General features: G+C 34.9%; 1 protein-coding gene across 1 annotated transcript in view; it reads left to right on the forward strand.

Moving 5' to 3' along the window:
• The window catches only part of LOC150103527 (low-density lipoprotein receptor class A domain-containing protein 4-like), a 282,835-nt gene extending 269,382 nt beyond the window's left edge, over window positions 1–13,453 (forward strand). The window contains exon 5 of the transcript XR_016548852.1: window positions 12,918–13,453. The gene's annotated coding sequence lies outside the window, so the exon portion shown is untranslated. The remainder of the gene's footprint in view (window positions 1–12,917) is intronic.
• Window positions 13,454–21,552: the final 8,099 nt, after the last annotated feature.

Raw genomic sequence — 21,552 nt, forward strand, 5'->3', positions numbered from 1 at the left:
GAACTAGAAGCCATCCTGGAAGGTTTGAGCAGGGGAGTAAAAAGTAGGTTCTTTGTGTGGAAAGTGATTAGTGAGTAGAATACATTACCTGAAAGTGTGGAGAGTGCAGAAACTATGAATGGGTTTAAGGCATGGTTCAATAATCTTTTTGCATGAGAGAGTGCAGATCTCCTGCAATGAGTCCTTTGACTCCATGGAGAGATGTTAATAATAATAAGAGGTGCAAATTAAACTCACAGAATATAGTGCAATATACTAATGCCAAAGCTGTTATATGCAGTGTTTTTACCCCTCCCCACTATCAACAAAAAAAAAAATCCCTTATTCTACTCTTATAAAACTTTCTTGCATCCTAAATAGAAATTGACCTCAAGACAAGTGACACAGAGATAAGAAAGTTGTTCCTCTTTATAAGACCTTGATACTTTTTTTATATTTTTATTTTGCCCTTACACGAAAGACAGAATAGCCTATAACAAATAAATGCCATGTGTGGGCTGGAGTCAGGAGCAAGGTAATCTGTTGATATACTTCTTTGATTGCTGGAGGTTGCAGTCCTTTTGAAATACTTCACAAATGAGGCCGTTCCACAGAATTGAGGTGGATGGAATGAAGATGACTGGGAGTAGCAAGTTCGGTGTGTATGCAATTTGACTGTGAAGCGATGTCAAGCAACTGTTGCTTAAGTTACTATAAATCTGGCAAGAATGGGAGGCATAATGGATGCTAGTTCTACTGAATATTAGCCATTCAAATATCTGTAGAAGAGACAGAATGCAGAAACTCATCTATGTGAAAGTGACTGAAGAGAGTCTGTTAAAGGTGCTATTTATCAACTGGACTGCCCTTTTCTGAATGGCATCAAGAATTTTTAGGGAGGTCTTAGGTATGCCACTCCATACATGAGAGCAGCATTCCAATGTTGGTCAGATTTTGGATTTATACGGAGAAGTACCATCTTCAGCAGAAAAAGATGCAAAGTTTTTTGGGAAGCTGATGATGCTGTAGAAGTAATATGGTTGTGCCAGGAAAGGTTTGGAGTAAGAATCAGTCCAAGAAGAGAGATTGGTCTTGACTGTTGAGCTGAGCATTATCAAAAGTAAGTGGAGAAGATCTGAGGTCTTTTTTTATGGGAAAACAAGCAAAAATGGGTTCTGGAATCATTGCAGTTGATTAGGTTGCTTTCACCCCAATCAAAGATACCATGGAGATCAATATTTAGGACACTTATTGCATACAGATGATCTTGAAGCTTGAGATGTTTGAGCACTGCAAGGCTTGTAATATGAGTAGGACGAGTGAAGTGTGCTATCAACAGTAAAACTATGAATAGAATTTGCAGTCAAGAAAGCAGGTTGTTCATATAAATCAGGAAGAGGGTGGGTGAAGTGACAGAGCCCTGAGGGATACTCGCATTGACAGGAAGGTCTGAGGAGAGAACACTATCCACCATTGTACAGAAGGATTGATCTGAGAGAAAACTGGTAACCATTTACATAACGACGAAGGCAGTCCAAATGATGGTAACTTGTTGAAAATTCCTTGATTCCTTGAAAATTCCAGACCTTATCAAAAGCTTTGGAGATGTCAAGAGCAATGGCACAGGCTTCTCTGAACCTTTGCATGGGATTGGTTCAAAGGTGCGTGATGTAAGCCAAATCTCCTGTGGATGTTAGTAACAAAATCCATACTGGTGGTCACTAATTAGATAGCAGTTCTTAAAGTGTTGAATAAGTTGACTGTTGACAACCTTCTCCATTACTTTAGACAAAATTGATGTAAGAGCAATAGGTTGATAGCTTGATGTTAAACATTTATCTCCTTTTTTGGGAATTGGGCTTTCCATTTGCTGAATAGCAGGTGAGTACACTTTAGTGAATAGATGGTTGAGAACAAGTGTTAGTTCAGGAGCACATCTCTTGAACACAATGGGTGGAATTCCATCAGGACTGGCTGCCTTTGTGGTATCCAAGATTCTTCTGATATCTTTCTATCAGAAGGTTACGGGAGACATTAGATGCAATGTTCTAGGCAAGGAAGGAGGTAATTTGCCATGGTCATCTATGTTGGAATTGGAAGAGAAGAATGAAGCCAAGATATCAGCCTTGTTTTTAGGTGACATTACAATGCTATCATTAGGGTGAGATAGGTAGCACAGATGGATAAAAATTGTACCCAACAGTTTTGGTGAGAGATCAGAAGGTGCACTGCCAGTGAGTTTTATCCTTGTTGAATTTAGACTTTGACCTTTTAATGCTGGTTTTACAAGAGTTGCAGGCAACTGTGAATGAAGCTGGCATTTTGGTCTCAAACCACTTGTAAAATGCTGTGTGCTTTTTTTGGAGATCCATGGTTTAGATATGCGTTTGTTAATTTGAACAGAGTGAAAGTTTCAATTCCAATATGGATTATTTCTGTAACCAGATCACAACAGGTATCTGGATCTGAGGAATGAAATCAGTAGTCTGACCGTGGAAAGAAGGAGTAAAGGTCATACAAGTCCTCCCACTTAGATTGTTGTAATGCCAGAGCACGTGAGGTGATATTTCTTTGGAAAGGAATATCAGAATGCACCAAAGTACAAATACCTCCCTTATGGCAAAAGGAGTTATATAGGATGCAATTTGGACAAGATGAGTTGTGGTTGATTTAATAGAAATTTGAGGTTCAGCCAGAAATAAAACATTAATTAACAATAAAGTTGATGCCACAGATGTTGATATTGAATTGAATACTAAAGATTTTTTGTGTGATTTCTGAGTTTAACTTTTTTTTTGGAATTTTGGAGGGAGGGTTTCTTTTTTAATTTAACTGCAGAGACATTATACCTATTTAGACTAAGTTTCATGTTTAATGTTGCAAAAATTGAAGAGAAAAAGATAAAAGAGAAACATGCAGTGGGAGAAAATAATCTCTTGAACAAACAGAGGGAGCCCTACAGTCTAAGATTTTTAAGAAGGTGCAGATCCCAAAGAAATACAGTCTTGGGACCACCTTCAAACCTCATCTGGAAAACTCATCCAGAGGCAATAAGCCCAACAGCCAGGAACACACAGTCAATGGTGGCACTGTTTAAGACTGTAGGCCTCTGTGTTTTTCTCTTTTCATAGTCTCACTTACTGATGTAGTGCTTGAATGCATTATCTATGCTAGTGTATGGTTCCCCTGATGATGTCAATATAACTTTGATAAAATATTGCAATTAATAATTAAATAATTATTTATTAAATCTTGCATGTTTTCATTTACCCACAGATGGCATTTGTTTGCTATAGGCTCTTCTGCCTTTAGTGTGTGGGAGAAATATATTTAAAAAAAATTTCCTAAAACGAGAAAACTTGTCCCTATCTTGGTGATCTGCTTCTGAATCATCACCACCACTCCCTCATCGAGATGAAACCAGGATACCAAATCTAAGCAACAGAATGCCAATGAATTGGGTCAGTGATGTGCAATACACAGCCTCTCCTGGTCAAGTCAATCCTGCCTTCTCGTGGTGTGGCCTGTTTCTACTAAAGGAGATTTGGTGACAGCGATTATTCCCTTCCTAATTAGAGTAGATGTCAACTAGTTCTAGGTGGTAGATGACTTTCATCTCCAGGTGAAATACCACCAAATTACTTATTGGGGACCTGAAATGGTTACCTTTATGTTTGGTTCCCAGAGCAAGAGTTGCAAGTTTTTCTCTCTTACCCCAACCTTCAACAGGTAGCATGAGTGACACCCTTAGAGGGCATGCCAAACATACTGCAGGAATCCAGTACCTCCCCCATTTTTGAGGTTATAGCAGTAAACCAATTCTGCAGGATGGCCACAGTTAGTGTACGGGACAGAACCAGATGGTAATGCTTCTTTAAGGAGGGGAGGCTTCCTAATCAAATGGTGCATAATATCACTGACAACTATACTGCCTGGCCATTTCTGGAGGGGAATCTATGTAATGGTGTGCAGGGTCACTTTCGAGGCCATATTGTGGTTTTGAGACTGGATTCTTTCTGTATGGGAGACTCCAGTCTCAAAATGGTGAATAAATCAAAGCTTTGTGGGTTGCAAAATTTTAGCTGATATGGTGGAAAAGAGAGGATATGATAGAACCACATAAATTACTTAAATGGCTTTTATAGAATTAGATATACAAGAAATTTTTAAATACATGTTGGGAATAAGGGCTCAACACTGGAAGCTGAATAAGCATATGTTATCAAGGATTTTTAGATTGAATGTGTGTGAAGAGAAGTATGATGGATGTGTGAAAATTGGTTGATGTGATCCTCTCACAGTGAGTCCTATCAGTGGGAAAATAATATCCTTGCTATGTGGGAATATGATTATATCCAAACACACATTGAGGATATTTATAGTTATGAGAATATGTCTCATAATCAACTTTAGTGTAAACTGGATATGATTTTTATATTATTTTTTTAAAACTCTTGCAGTCTAATGCCAGCCTGGTTGGCTGAGTGGTTAGCATACCCACTCTCCAACCAACAGATTGTGAGTTTGAATCCTGTCATAGGCTTGGATGTTTGTGATTGTCTTTAGGTGGGAGATGTATTTCATTGTCCAGTGTGAGACTACCTCCCTGCTTATTGGAGGCCTGAAGTGGCTTGAAAATGTTCTGTTTGATCTCTAGGGCAGGGTTTCTAGACTATGTAAAAAAAATAGAAAAAAAAAAGCTACAAAAATATATAAAATTGATGAAAGTGGGGGGGGGGACCACTTACAGTACAAAAGTACTATCATCATCATCAAATTCCTGCCATGTACCCTCAAGGGGTGTACAGGATATGACAGTACTACATGAAAAAATTACATCATTACTAACTTCCTATCTACAATTTTCCTCCAAATCAGTCTGTTACTTGTCAAGACTCCAACATTATCAGATCTTATATTTCTATCGTCTAAGGCACTTTGTACCGTATCAATCCACCTATATCTTGGTCTTCCTCTGGGTCGTTTTCCTGCCAACCTGGCAGAGAACACTTGTTTTGCTAATCTTTCCTCTCCCATTCTATTTAAGTGACCATACCATCTGAGATTAGCTCTGCTAACGCATTCCTGGATGCTGACAATGTCAAGTTCTTTCCTAATATCCTCATTTTTAATATGATATTGCCATTGATGCCATCTGTTCACGCCTCTAATCTTTCTCAGGACTCTCATATCTGCGGTCTCTAGTCTTTGGTCAAGTGTTTTACTTCTGACCCAGCTCTCAGATCCATAAGTTAAAATTGGTTTGAACACAGTCTTGTATACAGCTAATTTAGTGTTCCGACTAATTTCTTTCTTATTCCATATGAATTTATTCAATTGACTTCCCACGATACCAGCTTTGCTGATTCTGTTGTCTATTTCTATATTTAGTTTACCATCTTCAGTAAAAATTGTGCCCAAGTAGCTGAAATGTTTTACTTGTTCCACAGGTTCTCCATTCACAACACAGTTGACATTTTCAATGATTCTGCCTATTTTCATTGTCTTTGTCTTTTTATTGCTGACCTTCATACCATATCTATTACAACAGCTATTCAATTTAGTCAGAGAATCTTGCAGACTTGTAGCGGATTTATTTAGAAGTATAACATCATCCGCATAAAGCAAAGAGCTGACATTAACATCTCCAATTTTGATATCAGGTTTAATACCACATTCCTTCATAATGTGATCCATATAGATAATGAATAACAGAGGGGATAATGTACATCCTTGTCTCACACCAGATTTAACATTAAACCATCTTCCTGTACTTCCTTCAATTCTAACTGCTGACTCACAACTCAAATAAAGACTAAGTATTGCTTCATATAATGCCCCATTGACACCATATAACTGCAGCGTATTGAATAGCTTCTCTCTTGGCACCTTGTCATATGCCTTTTCCAAATCGACAAAACTTAAATACAGATCTTTGTTATATTCCCATGCTTTCTCGACTATTTGTCGTAAAGTGAAGATCTGATCCTGACAGCCTCTATTTGGCCTGAATCCAGCTTGTTCTCCACCAAGCTTTTCTTCCACAATTCTTCTCAACCGTTTCTCAAGTATACTTGCATAGATCTTGCCAGGAACACTCAGTAGGGAAATACCTCTGTAATTCTCACATTCAGTTTTATTTCCCTTTTTATATATGGGTACTATGAGAGCTCTACACCAATCATCGGGAATTCGTCCCTCTGTCCAGGCTTTCTGAACTATGCAGTGCAGCCACTGTAAGACTCTTATACCACCATACTTCAGCATTTCTGGTCGAATATCATCTACTCCTGCTGCCTTTCCACATTTCAAGCCTTTGATGGCTTTTTCTACTTCAAGTATAGATATGTATTCCTGACTGCATGCCTGGTCAGTGTTTTTTATCACTGTGCTGTCATCACTGCTTGTTTCATTTAGCAGTTTTTCAAAGTAATTACTCCATACTTCAAGGATATCTTTTTCTCCTGTTTTCATTTCACCTTTATCATCTCTAATTCCTTTTACAGCACTCTTTCCTCCATTCCTAAGCTTCTTCAACAACCTCCAGAATATTTTGCCACCTTCTTGATATTTATTTTCTATATTCTTGCCAAAGTCCTCCCATGACTTTTGTTTAGCTAGTTTTACACACTGTTTAGCTTTCTTACATTTGTCTCTGTATTCTGTAAGAGTAAAAGCTGACTTATTTGCCAGGAACTTTTGATATGCTTTCTTCTTTTCCTTCACTGCCTCTTTAACTTCCTGTGTCCACCAGGGAGTTCTGATTTTTTTATCTTTGCACACAACCTCACCACATGCCTCTCTGGCAGTATCAATCAATGTTTCCTTCAGAGTTTGCCACTGAATCTCCAAGGTTTGATTCCTGTTCTCAAACTCTTTCATTTTCTTTTCAATAATCTTTCTGTATTTTAGTCTACAGTTTACATCTGAGAGCTGCTCAACTTTTATTCGCTTTAAAACTTTCTTACATGTTATTCTTTTCAATATGAAATTCAATTTTATCCTGCTCAAGACTAAATAGTGATCACTTCCAATTTCAAATCCTCTGTACACTCTGGTGTCCTGCACCAGGGAGAAAACATCACTATCAACAATAACATAGTCAATGAGACTTTTCTTATTCCTAGCCTCTTCTCTCCATGTGAATTTGTGCACATTTTTATGTTGGAACATGGTGTTAGTAATAACCAGTCCATGTCCTGAGCAGAAATCCAACAGATATTTGCCATTATTATTAGCTTTGCTCTTTTCTCCAAATTTTCCCAAAATATTTTTGTATGTCTCACAATCATTTCCTACTCTACTATTTAGATCCCCAACAAGGACCAACTTTTCCTTTTTCATTGTGTCAGTTGCTTTTTCTAAAGCCTCAAAAAATTCCTCCACTTCTACCTTAGTAGAACCTTCTGTGGGACCATAGGCACAAATAAGTCTCATTGTCCAGTTCCCCATTCTCATATTTGCCCACATTACTCTACTTGAGACTGACTGCCATTCAAGAAGATTAGCCTCGTATTTTGTGTTGAATACTATGGCTACTCCTTCTTTTCCTTGATTGTTATTGCCTGAATATAACATTTTGTATTTATTGCTCAGAAAGATCTCACCAGTTTTGGTCTTTTTTGTTTCAGTCACCCCTATTATGTCGATCTGGTACTTATCTAATTCCTCAGCTAGCTCCATTTCTTTGCCATTCAGGCTTCTTACGTTGATAGTACCGATCTTTAACTCTGGTGATGTTGAGTTGGGGTTTGTTTTCAGATTTGTTCCAGTAGCTGACTTTTCGCTGTTCGCCCTGGTTCCCCTGGCGAAAACAACGGGGGCCTTGTTTAACCGGGCGACGCCCCAGCCGGCATGAAATTTTGTCATGTTGTACCATCAAAAAAAAAAAAAAAAAAAAAAAAAAAAAAAAAAGACAAAAGTACTATAGGTTTACTAATAACTTTTCATGGGCAGGAACCACATAAAAAAATAATCTTTAAAGATAACTTGGGCATAACTATAAAACAATAAAATTACATGATAACCATAGTAATAAACTTTAATGAAAGTACAAACATTTCGTTCTGATAATAAATAACAGTACATACAGAAAATTAAATGAGAATTCTTGTTTTATGTAAACATCAAAAATAATATTATTTATTAATAATAATTTCTAGTGTGGCAACAGTTTTTAATTGGTACTCTGATTGTTGTGTGCACCTTGTATTCCTGTTCTTTGATTTGCTTGTTGTTTCCATAATGATGTACTGTTATTTTCAGTATGAAATATTTGTACTTTCATTAAAGTTTATTATTGTGGTTATCATGTAATTTGGTTGTTTTAAAACTCTTGCAGGACATCTTCATATTGGTTACAGCACAGCACTATTCTACAGAACACTGCTTGAGGAAAGTGAACATATATATACTACTTTACTGCTCAAAGGGTTAAGGACCTTTGTAGATTGGTAAACAAGAATAATAATAATGTTGCCCATGATGAATCTTGCAACCTCTGTGGAGTAACAAGACTCATCATGGGACTGCTCATCTTAGACAACGCAAAGTTTATTATACGATCCTAAAACCATTTACTATCTGCATGTTAATCACCCTATCAAATAGTGCATTCCCTGGCTCTCCATGCAAAAAAAAGACACTTCTACCTTCTTGTTGACCATCTCTCCTTTTGCAAATTCTTGGGATAGCCTCTTGTTCTTGTTCCATTCCCCTGTCCTACTATATGAAACACCTCCCCAGCATCAATCCTGTAAAGACTTCTCAACAGTTTAAATGTCTCAGCCATATCACTCCTTTGTCTTATACCAACCAAACTGTAGTTGGTAGGTAGAAGACAAAGCCCCAGTCTATCCTCATAACTAACATTGTGCAGTCCTCAATATTATTTTTGTTATCTGCCTCTGCACCTTCTTCAAGGAAAAGGTCAAAACTGCATTGATAGGGATGGGATTAAAAACCACTTATTGGATATTGCTGTCTTCTGCATACTGATATCATCCAAGCAGTTTATTAAAAAAAAAAAAAAAACCTCTAATGTCTTTCATTCCCCAAGGGAACAAAGCTGTTTTAGCTGTAACTAACTTTTTAAGTATTACTGTCTGAAGTAGTATGAGTTCTATGGTGGATTTTTCTTAAGTTGTAGGATTAAACACACAAATTTGTCTTCTTCTTCTTCTTCTTCACACATTAGATGGGGTATCTGTTGTGACCAAGACTTCATCTTCTTTAATAGTATCTTTTAATCTTTTCCCCACACAAATTTGTGGTAGGGAAAAATCCTACGTGCCTGTATCAAAGATTGACTAACTCAAGAAGTAGCAAAATCCTAAAAAGTTCCACTAAGAAGAACCTAATTTATTATGATCTTTCTTCAGGTAGCATAGCACCATGATTAAACAGGGCTACATGGACACTATATATATATATATGTGTGTGTTTGTTTGTTTGTGTGTGTGTGTGTGTGTGTGTGTGTGTGTGTGTGTGTGTGTGTGTGTGGTGAAAGTATATATATAAACATATCCTTGAAAATAAATTAATATCTAGGAAATTATTAGTCAAGTTTCTTTTATAAATTAATAAAAGAAAAGAATTATTTAAGAGGAATTTAAAGTGAATGAATCAAAACTTTAAATAATTAAAGCATGGTATGTGGAACAAATGAGGAGATCATGAGCTCAGCTAAGGTGCAAAGTGCTAGAAACTGGGTTTTTAGTGAGCAAAGTAAGTAGAATCTGTTTCCTTTACATTATCAGATCTTAAAGTTCTACTTCCTCTTTCCCCAACAGCTGGAAGAAATGTTGGAAGGACTACTTTTTAATTGGAAAGTGTCAACTCATATCTTTTCATTGAGACTCCCACAATGAATCCTTTCCAAGGACTCATTGTGGGAGTCTTTGATTTATAAAGACACACCATGATGAACTGACCAGTCCCATAAAGAGGAAACAGTGTTCCTTTCTAGAAACTTGTGTTCCTCTTCCTCTCCTACTCTCAGTGACAGGTTATAATTTTCTCTTTAAGGGTGTAATGCTTTGTTTTCACATGGTATTATACCTATGAAGCTTTGACATACACACACACTACTAGAAATTTTAAAACCCTTTCAGTTTCAGACTGATATAAACATAAAACACACACACACATATTTAGGTGACTCAAATTATTTTTTTCAAGAGCAGCGTTCTCTTTAGACTGTGCATGGTCATTGGAAGAATAGGTTACTAACTTAAACAAACAAGAAGTTTGTGCAGTCATTCATGTAAGCAGAGGGTTGCCCAATAATTCTATGGAATCCATGAAGAAGTGAGAAAAATCTGTAGTTATGCTGTTGGTAGACAATTTTTGAATAGATATAATTAACTAGGCAGAGTGGATATTAAATCCAACATTATTTCAAAGCTGAATGTTTGTAGAAACTATGAAAGTTTTGTAAGTTGACCTGAGAGCTTACGAGAATACAACCCTCGGCATCCCCAAGTTGCCTTCGCTTGGACTATATGGGTCTTGCTCAAGCGTCCATATTCGCCTTTTAATTAGTCCATTTGATAATAGTTTCACTGGCCTGACAGCTGTTTTGAACTATTAATATAATAGTTCAAATAATTTGAAAATTGATATAATTCATTTTTTTTGTTGTTTTAAATGCCAAATACCTATACTAAAGTAATCTGCTGCATTTCTGTGAAATGTGAATGCTGTATTCAAGGTCAGGCTCTTTTAAATTGTCATCTCAACTTTATGATGGCAGGAGGAGATTATTGTAAGCTTGTCAAAACATCCTTAGTTATTTCAGGCAGTTCATAGTATTCAAGAAGAGCATGGTATGATCACTTAAATAAAGTGGAAGAGAAGAAACACTAGCAAATCAGGTGTTTGATACCGGAATAGCAGAGAAAAGACCCAGGGGATGACCAAGATTTAGATGGATTGATGCAGTTAGAAGTGCATTAGAAGACTGACATATAACATCTCACAATAGCAGGATCCTGACAAAAAACAGACTAATCTAGAAGAAAACTGTTAATAAGAAGTTAGTAATAATTCAAATTTAATCATATAGTACTATCATAGTATTCAAGTACACTCCTTGAGGGTTCATATGAGGCATTCAATAATGATAAATAAATGTCTCTAACTGATCTTAAAAAGATAGCATATGAATAAACTAAAGGGGAGCCAAAGCCACACAACACCAAAGAAATTCTTCACAGTGAGCTTAGCTGATCACAGAAATCCTGAGTAATTAGGGTTATTGGTTTACACATGTTAATTTCTGCAATTTCACAACTAACTGTCAAAAATTACTTTAGTTGTTGATCTCCATATTTGAGGGATGCAGTTTTGAAGAGAATAAGAAGTGACAAGGCATTTTTTTTTTTTTTTTTTGCCTTCCCAGACAGATACTATGTGGAAAAATAAAATTTCTATTTTTGTGAACAACAATGCAATGGTATGTTATACTATAGCAAATTTATGCAATAAAATCAGTAGAATATTACATATATAGAAATTATTTTTATGCATTTATACAAATTACTAAAATATATTAGAAAGAAAGAACAAAAATTTTTGCCTTGACAACAATATCACAAATGGGATATGTGCTGATATTATAATAATCAATTTTGCTATTACACAAATTAATTAAAAATTTTATACAAATAAATTCTGTAATGCCATTTCATTCCTCAAAGGTGGCACCCTTTTACCTCTAACTTTCTGGAAATTAGTAGGCAGCCAGCTTCCATCTCTGGCCATTACAAGATTGTATGCATTCCCATGGCATGCTAAATAATAAGCAATGTGCCTAATCTTAACTATTATTTAATTGGTATGTATTTCCACTTGTTTTATACTTGATTTGGCAGAGTTTGGTGAAAAACTTCACTTTCATTCAGGAGAAAAATTCCCATTCACCTATGACAGAAATCAACTAACTGGAGTCTACTGAAAAAAAGGTCTCACAAAAAAAATTCTAGTCATTGACTAGAAAATAACCTACAAGGTATTATTTCTTTTGTAGGCCTAGGACTCCATTAAAAAAGAAGAAAAAATACTGATACTGCATCCCAAGTAATGGCAGTTTCCAACATCAAAAATGTGCTTTATATGTTGATGAGTTAACTGATTCATGCAACTTCACAAATTAGGAAGTTATGATTTAATTGGAACTTTTTTTTTTTTTTTTTTTAAATTTTCAATTGCAAGGTAATCTTTCTCAGATTGTGTTAATGAATGACGTGATGCAATTATCGGTTCTTTAAACAAACAAGAAACGCAAGTCTTAATTCTTGCACTACATAAAAAAGTAAATTAGAATTAGTAGCTTTTGGATACCTTCAACCTTTGGTTTCATGATACTAAATATAGAGATTAGTGTTTTACCATTTCACCCATTAATAACATATAATTCTAAAATTACACCATCCAACAAGAGCATCTGACTAGAATCAGCATTTTTTTCATAAGCTGATGATTCTCGCAAGAAATTTTAGGAGTGCTAATGCAAAAAAAAAAATCTGCTTGTTTTATTAAGCCATTCTTAGTTGCAGGAGTTTAGTTGTATAATACGAATTGTAGAAATAAAAATCATTATGCTACATCTCTATGATTAGTTTAACAAACTGTGATCAGGCTGAAGACCCTTATCTCTCCCCTATTTTCTTCAGTAGTATCAATACTTTAGCAGTGCTCAAGTTGTGTGATTATTAAAATCCAATTTGCCATTATGCCAACCCTCAAATAGGCTTCCAATTATAACTGCATAACATTTAGCAGTGCAAATAAATTAAGCTTTGATGCATGTACCATTATATTTCAATTTCTCAACAAATAACCTTTTATATGAAATGCTTTCTCCTTCTTCTTTTATTTCATTTTTCTATATATTTAGTAACGATATCCTAGTCTTGAATGTGATCTTTTTTTTCCAGAAAAGGCTAAACTATGTTTGGTAATTAGTTGAATATGCTGTACATTAGATCTACACTGCCATTCAAGATAAAAGATAACAATAAACTTACTTTACCAACAACAGAATAGGTAAAGCATTACATATGCTCAGAATCTGAAGCATGCATATATTTATATATATATACATGTATATTTACTGTATTCAGAGATAGCTGTGTTATTTACAATTAGAATACATTATCTAGTAATTTTAGTGATCTATCTGTATTTCAAGTTTTGCTTAGCATCTATACAGAGTGGCTAGCGTTATCTACAGTCAGTCATCATGTATGTTGATGCTATTGATCATGTTTAGTGATGAAACAGAATTATTTTCCTTTGCATTCTATGAAAATATGACAATGATCATTTAAATGTGTTTGAAATTGAAATTGAATGGATAATTGAAAGAGACCTAGAGGGGTGAAAGCATTCCCTTCTTTGGGTAGGATTAATTCAAAACTCTCATGTACAGTTTATTTCTAATTTGCAAAAAAATAAAAAATAACATAAAGTACCTACATGTTTCTATTTCAGTTTTAAAACATTCAAAATAATAATTTTGGCACACTCTCCCTCGATGTCTTTGGACTCCCTGGAAGTGTCAAATAATAATAATAATAATAATAATATCTTTACAAAAAACAATTCATAATATAAGAGGTTAAATTCACTCAACATAAATGGGCCTACTACCATCTGTTTCCCCCCCCCCTTCTCCAGTAATGCATCACTAACTACTGCTTGACTTATAAAGAATCAAATCTTCTTGTTCCTTTCCTTGCTTATACATCTATTAATGTTTTTTTGTAGACAGTTTAATTCACAACACAAGATGCTAATAAAAAAATTAATTGTGATATATTTACTTGGCTGCTATTTTGCTGATTTTTCTCCCAGCATCTTCAGATCATAAACAGTTTGCCACATATGCAAAGAGCAGCAATTACTTAATAGTGGGAACAGCTTAAAATGATAACTGGATAACATAAAAAATTAAAATCCTAATCATACATAATATTGTTAAATACAGAGATAGGTTGACAAGTATTAATTCAATCTTAAAATAACTCGCCCAGATTTTTGGTAAATTGATACAGCCATACTCGTGGTTTGAAAAATGCTCTAAAGCTGCTGCTGATCCCAAAAGCAGTCTCTCTCTCTCTCTGACATGTAGTGATGTCTGTGTACCACTTTTGTTTTCTTCCATCAAATCCTGAGTGAAAAGGTGTCCAAGGCAATGGTCTGCTAGTCCCAACTTATCATAATAATGGTGCTAAATGTATTTCTTACATTTTCCGAGGCAGATGTGAATAGTTCTTCCCACTCGTACTATGGACAGAAAGATCTGTTGTCACAAGTACAGGGTACTGCATATACTCCTGATGTGATACAGTAGAGAGTTTGTCCTTAGGTGAATGGATGGGACTGCCAGTTTGATATATGGTTTAAATTTGCCAGCCTGGCTGGCCGAGTGGTTAGCGTATCCGCTCTCCAGCCAAAAGGCTGTGGGTTTGAATCCTGCCGTGAGCATGGATGTTTGTGATTGTCTGTGGAAATACTAGTCGTCGTCGGTAGATGGCTTTGGTGTAGTTGTGGTCAGTTGGTGGAGAGAGAGACCTGTAGAGCAGGTGCCCTCCCTCGATGAGTCTTTGGACTCCCTGGAGGTGTCTAATAATAATAATAATAAAAATGTCATATGGAGCTGGTATTTATTAAGCACTCTGGATATCTTTTCAGGTATGCCCTGAATGTATAGAGTAATAACAGTTTTGCTTTGGTCTTGTGAGGGAGGGGATTTGCTGGGTGGCTATTTAGTATCTTCTCAATTTTCTGGGGATTATAGCCATTGGATGCATGGCAAAAATAGGCGAGTTCAGTGGTAAGAGCGGTATCATTGGAACAGATAACTTTGTGTTACTGTTTTTAGCATAACATACTGTTGTGCTGAATGATGATTGTTTGTGCAAATATTTCTGGTATGTGTAGGCTCTCTGTAAATCAGGAGGAAAAAAAAAAATAACATTTGGAAAGTATACAACTAGTGTATGTAGGAAGGGCAGTATTTGATTCCTTTTTTTCCATTGTGAAATGGATTTTAGAATGCTGGCTATTTAAAATGGTTTTAGAATGTTCCCACTAAAAATGTATCTAATGTGTCGAGCATGTGGCCAAATGGCAAACATATCATTCACATATGTTTGCCAAACCAGTGAGTGTGGCTTTGTTGAGTGCCTGGCTCTCTGACTAGCCAAAGGAGGGAAAAGGGATGAACAATAGATGGCACCAATTAGGACTTTAGTTCTTTGTGTTGCTGTTAATTTTAAACTGTTCCCACTATTAACTAATTGTTGCTATTTGTGTATTATGCAAACTGGTGCTCTTAAGATGATGGGTAGAAAACCAGCAAAATATTAATAATTAAGTAAATAAACATATTATTTATTTTCTTATTAATGTTTTGTGTTGTAAGTTAAACTGTTATCAAAAACTCAAAATGAACTGCCAACACATAACCGTTTCTACTCATCTGAGGATTCTGCACATCTATTCAGTTTAAACTCCCCACTCTGCATTTTCATTGTATTCTGATACTGGAAGTTAATCCCATATGTAGTGTCGGGGGGGGGGGGGTACAGCTCACTGAAAAATATTCAACTTTTTAATATTTCTAATTTTATTACTAAATTCATTCCAGATTTTTAATAATAGTATTTATTTCAAATGTTTGTCTTACAATAAAATAGTCTATTTAAAAATAACAAAATATATAATGATATATATATATTTTTTTTTATTATTTTGTGTGGAAAAGAAATCCTCCCCTCTCCACACATTTGCTACTAAAATACTCCTCTGTATCTGTTTAAATAGTTTCTCACTAACTTTTCTGTCAGTTTACCCTTACCTCATTATTATAGCACACCACCATGGAGTCAAAAGACTCACTGAGCTTATATTCAATGCCCTGATATTATTTTAGTTACTCACCTTACATTATTCTTCCATATTTCTCAATAGTCCCATGCAGCTTACATTTGATAGTCTGATATTCTGGTTACATTCTCCATATTCTTTCATTATCTTTCCCTATCCCCATACTGAAATTAAGCAACTAACTAAATATGCACCTATTATTTGGTCGGTTGCTATATATGCATCTTATCCACCTGTGAACTTTTATCACGAGTAAACTGGAAATAACAAATTTTTGTTATTTGTTAAAAATAACAATCTTCGTCTATAATTGTCTTTGTTTATTTCAGCAATATTTTATCTTGTCTCCTCTATACCAATGAGAGACTTATATAGAGCAGACAAAGGAGGTTTTCTTAGCATTACTTCTCCTTACTTGATTTGCATAGTGGGGAGTAAACCAGTGTATATGCATATCTAATATAATAGTGATAATTATAAAAACTGTTAAAAATAAATTAAAGAGTGTAGTTTGATTGAAAGGGAATCATTTCCTTGGAAAAGAAATTGCATGCAAGTCTTATCAGTAAGACTTGAATTTTTTTAGCCTATCACAGGCAAGGTTTACATTATCCAGTCTCATTTAAAGATTACTATTTTCGTGCAAGATGGGTTAACTTGGTATCTGCCCAAATTGTATATATTCTTAGGACAATTTTTGTCCTGAGAATGTGTTCAGTTGTTGATAGATACAGTGACACCTCAGTCTTAGCTGCCTCAGTTTATAACTAAAACACTGAGTAAGGAGTACATTTTTCTCTAAAAGAGATGTGATGACTGATTTAACAACATTATCTGAAATCCTGCAGTGCAGCAGAGGGTGGTAGGGAGAGGATAGCAAAAATAAAAATGTAAGCTCTGGCTGGTTCAGGAAGTATAGTCACATTACTGGAAGATGAGTAAGTGGAGAGATTGGTAAGCACTTTAATTAAAAGTATAAATGAGTTTATACATGGAGAGTCTCCCATAATCAATCCTTTGGAGGTCCTATATTATTATTAATACCTCCATAGATCAACTGGGCTTACTGTGGGAAGTTCTCTAATAAAAATAATGCTCAACAAATTGCACTTCAAATTGTTTACTGTTTCTACACCTAATGAAACGCTAAGGAAGTGCATTCCACTCACAACTCTCTAAGCAAAGAACCTTCCCCTTGCTCTCTTGCTCACATTGGCCTTATATAACTTCCAGAGATGGCCATAGTTCTGTAATAATAAATTCATAAAATACAAATGCATACAAGAATGATATGAGATACTTTTATTTTTTGTGAGATAAATAATCTCAGTTTATTTTGTAAACCTGATTTGATATCTGTATACTAAAGGCAATGACCGCAGTTTTTTAAATTTTTTTTTAAACATAAATTTTGTAAATTTGTCCAAATAAACTACATTTTTATGATTAATTATTCTTTCTTTTTTACCAATTAAGTGCATAACAAAAACTTGTATTTATGAAAAAAAAAAAGTTTCATTTTTTGGCTTTGTAATGCTGCCTTGGGTTAATCTGCACAACGATTTGTTCCAGTATTGAATTATGATAAAAAACCTAGTCTTCATAGTACAATACTATATTTTAAAGTCCACGACTGAAAAAATACTCAGTTTGCATAGCGGGGAGTAAACTAATGTATATACATATATATATTTAATATAACAGTGATGATTATAAAAACTGACACTGAAGTGGTGTGTAGTCTGCTCTATAAAGAATGGCTATTAAAAAAAAAAAACTCTTAATGAGATCGACACATTTGAATACCAAAGCTGAAACTAGAACAGAAACTAGTTTCAGAAGTGCAAACTTTTAGTTAAAAAAAAATCAAATGCTAGAAAGCAGTGCTTATGTAGCATCTTTATCAGTAAGTAAAACAAGCTGGACTTCAATAATAACATTCAGAACTTGTACTCAGAAACAATAACTAAGGTATCCATTATTCCAAACAGAAAATATGATACAGCCCTCCCATGGTTATTCTATAATGCTGCTTATTAATTAAATAGCATTAATTTAGACTGAAATTTATACCAAGGTACAACAGAGCCTATAACATTCCTTAAACTCTGCACTGTCATCACTTGGTAAAATTTGATTTCATCTACGAAAACATGAAGATTCTTATCCGGTGGTGGCCCGTACATAAGCACTGCGACACTGCAGCACCCCCAAGGAAAAAATGAAAAATTTATTTGTTTGTGTTTATAAATAATAACAATGCTTACAACATTATATAAATGCGATACAACATGTTAAAGGTTACAGCTTATGTTTTGACAATGATTGAATAGTTAATAATTGGAATTGTTCAATTAACACTTTAGATTACGAAACAAATACACTGCGATCTAATGCAGTGTCGATATTATCACGTTCAACCAATCGCAGCCAGAGTCACCAATATTCGTTTGCACGTTACAAGTCATTCCGACACTGCTCGTTTGAGCAGTGTATCATATGCTTGCAGGCATTATTTCTGTGAGATATGAAAACTTTTATTATTGGTGTGTGTTCGTGGTGAGGATGAACTATATTTTGCAAATCTTATTTTATTTTGTTAAAATAGCATATAATTATTTATTTATTATAGATACGAGGCTGAATTATGATGAGTGTCAATTTTGAAAATATGAAAATAATTATATTTTTCAATTATAGTTACACGAAGCAATCTGACAATGCGATCGATCTAACGCATTGTCAGAATGATCGCATTTGGCCAAATGCAGCCATCTTGCCGATATTCGTTTGCGCTTGTGATTGCACGTTACAAGTCATTCCCGACACTGCTCATTTGGGCAGTGTATTGTATGCTTGCACGTTATTTTTGTGAGATACGAAACTTTTATTATTGGTGTTTGTTCATGGTGAGGGTGAAATATTTTTAATAAAGCAATTTTTTAATATGTAAATTTATTTATTAACAAATTGGTTACTGATTAGGAAAAAAACAATTTTTTTTTTTTTTTTAAATTTTGTATATGCAGCACCCCCACTTAAACTTTTCACTGGCTGCCACTGTTCTTATCCAGCCAAACTGCATGTAAAAAATGGCCTTGCCACAAATTAAGCTTTGTACTGTATTCACTATAAAAATTAGTTTCCCCCTCAATAGAATAGTCACCCTTATAAATGAGTTTCCCCCTGCAGATCCATGTCTTTTTAATCCTCAGAGACATCTATTCTTGTATTAGCTGTCATAACGTAAGAAGTATACCAGTTACCTACTTTTGTTTCACATTCTGCATTTTAGCTATTATTATTATCATTATCACAGGACCACAGAGTCATTAGGCTCCTTTGCTTAGGTACCACAGAGCCTATCATAACATTCCTTAAACTCTGCACTATCATCACCATCTCAGGAAATGCACTCCATGCATCTACACTTCTGTGTATTTTTGTTTCTATAAATACCTATTTTTCACTCCCTTGCAACTTCTAGAGATGGCTGTACTCTTTAAAAAATCTCTCCAGCATTCATTCTTGTAAATACCTCTCAACTAGAAAGCAGAGTAGTAATATGACTGTGACAAACTAAAGATTTCATACTTCAATCTATCCCATCGATGTTCCACAATCATGATATTTTTATGCTTACCTCTGTAACCTCTCTATAGCTTCTTTATTACCCTTCAAATCCAGGTGACCAAATCAACACCGCAGTTCAAATGTGGTTTGATCAGAGCCTTATACAATGGAACCACCACATCCTTTTTTCTATTGCGGCACCTCTCTAGGATTCACCACACTGCAATATCCATTTGTATCTAATGTAAAACTGAGGTATTTTTGCATCTAAAGAATTTTTAATTAAAAACAAATCTAAGCAGATTAATTACTTCCAAGCAAAAAGCATGGAATTCTTTTTACTTTCCTCCTCCTTGATGTTATATTTTTGTCATGAATGAGGAAAGGGTAGCTTCTTTCACAATTTGGACACAATGATGATAAAACTTGAGGTAGCAAGAAAAACTTTAAGAATGTTATGGCTAGGAATAAATTTGCAATATATTTTATTTTATTTATTAAAATGGTTTTCCCTTCTTCCTCATCTTTCTCTGATTTTTCTTCACTAAATAACTTCCTAAGTATATATACTATATTTGTTGTGCAGGCAATTCACATCATAATGTTTTGTGATAAATCAAACAGTCACTTGTGGCCTAGCATAAGAATCCCAAGTGGAATAATTTTTGTGATTCTCATGCCTCATTTCAGTGGATGGGTTATTCTTTAGCCTTTTGAACATTTTCACTGAATGCCTCAGTGAAACAATTCTTATGGGTAGGAAAACATTCATTCCCCATTCTGTTTAAAATTCTTGCTCCCTTTTCTAAACAGTAGGTGGTTCCCAAAGAAATGTGAAATGCTCCAAGGCCTTACAAGAAAAGAATAAAATGTATTGCAACTGGCTTTCATCAAAATCCCCATCTTAGTTTTGTGTTTATACTAAAACTCAAAGTAGTTGTAAACAAATGAACACAATGAAAACTGATTTTGAAAAGGGCAGAAGCAGGAAACTTGCATAATTTTTAAATGGCATTCATACTTTCTGGTTCCTGAATGTGTTACTAGCTGTAACTTTTGTCCATCCTACTTCTTCCACTTTTGCACTTGAAATAGTTCTGTGCATTGTTATCTACAGAAAAAAAAATAACTATTACTTTTTCTTCAGTTCTTGCATTAATAATCTCGGTAAATGTTTTCCTACCCCTGAAATCAAGCAACATTCAATGTATCCTTTGATTTTTATTACTAAAATATCAGAAGCAACTCCATAGTGCAATTGGAAGAACGACAGTACATTTCGCCCTTCGATTGGAAAACGCCTGCGCTTGATTCTTGTCATAACAAGAAGAATCATTATATGGTTTTTTTTTCAATTGAAGGTGAGTTAGCTGATCTCATACAGTGGTAGCAGGGTTTTTTGTCCTGGAAACTCTGGTTTTTAATCCTGCATACAGACAAATCGGCCTTGAGTACTCACGCAATTTACAGACAAAAAATACTAGTGGTGGAGGACAGTAGATGGCATTGGTGCAGATAATGGTAAGCCTAAGCTCGATTCTTGTCATAACAAGAAGAATCTTTATATGGTTTTTTGTCAATTGAAGGTGAGTTAGCTGATCTCATACAGTGGTAGCAGGTTTTTTTTGTCCTGGAAACTCTGGTTTTTCATCCCACATACAGACAAATCGGCCTTGAGTACATACGCAATTTACAGACAAAAAATACTAGTGGTGAAGGACAGTAGATGGCATTGGAGCAGATGATGGTAGTAGTAGATTAAGTGGTGGAGACGGAGAGTTGTAGAATAGGTGCCCTTCCTCGATGAGTCTTGGAGGCATCACATAATAAAAAAAGAATCTTGTCCAAACTGGATGCTGAAAAAAAATCTTTTTTTTTTTCAGCATTTTCAGTCCTGATGGCATTTTTCTTATCTGAAGGTTTGTGCTCCAGAGTTGACTTTTATTTTGCCTTTTTTATTCTCTATACTATTCCAATAGTATATCAATCCTAGAGCTTGGAAAGCAACCCATAAGAAGGACAACAAATCTTTACCATCAGATTATCACATAATTTCTCTCACTTCAGTTCTTGCTTAAAGTAAATCATTAATAGTCTTCTTCATAT

This window comes from Typopeltis vanoorti, chromosome 9 (assembly GCF_054136105.1).
Source record: "Typopeltis vanoorti isolate ZY-2024b chromosome 9, IOZ_Tvanoo_1.0, whole genome shotgun sequence".
NCBI classification, from domain to species: domain Eukaryota; kingdom Metazoa; phylum Arthropoda; class Arachnida; order Uropygi; family Thelyphonidae; genus Typopeltis; species Typopeltis vanoorti.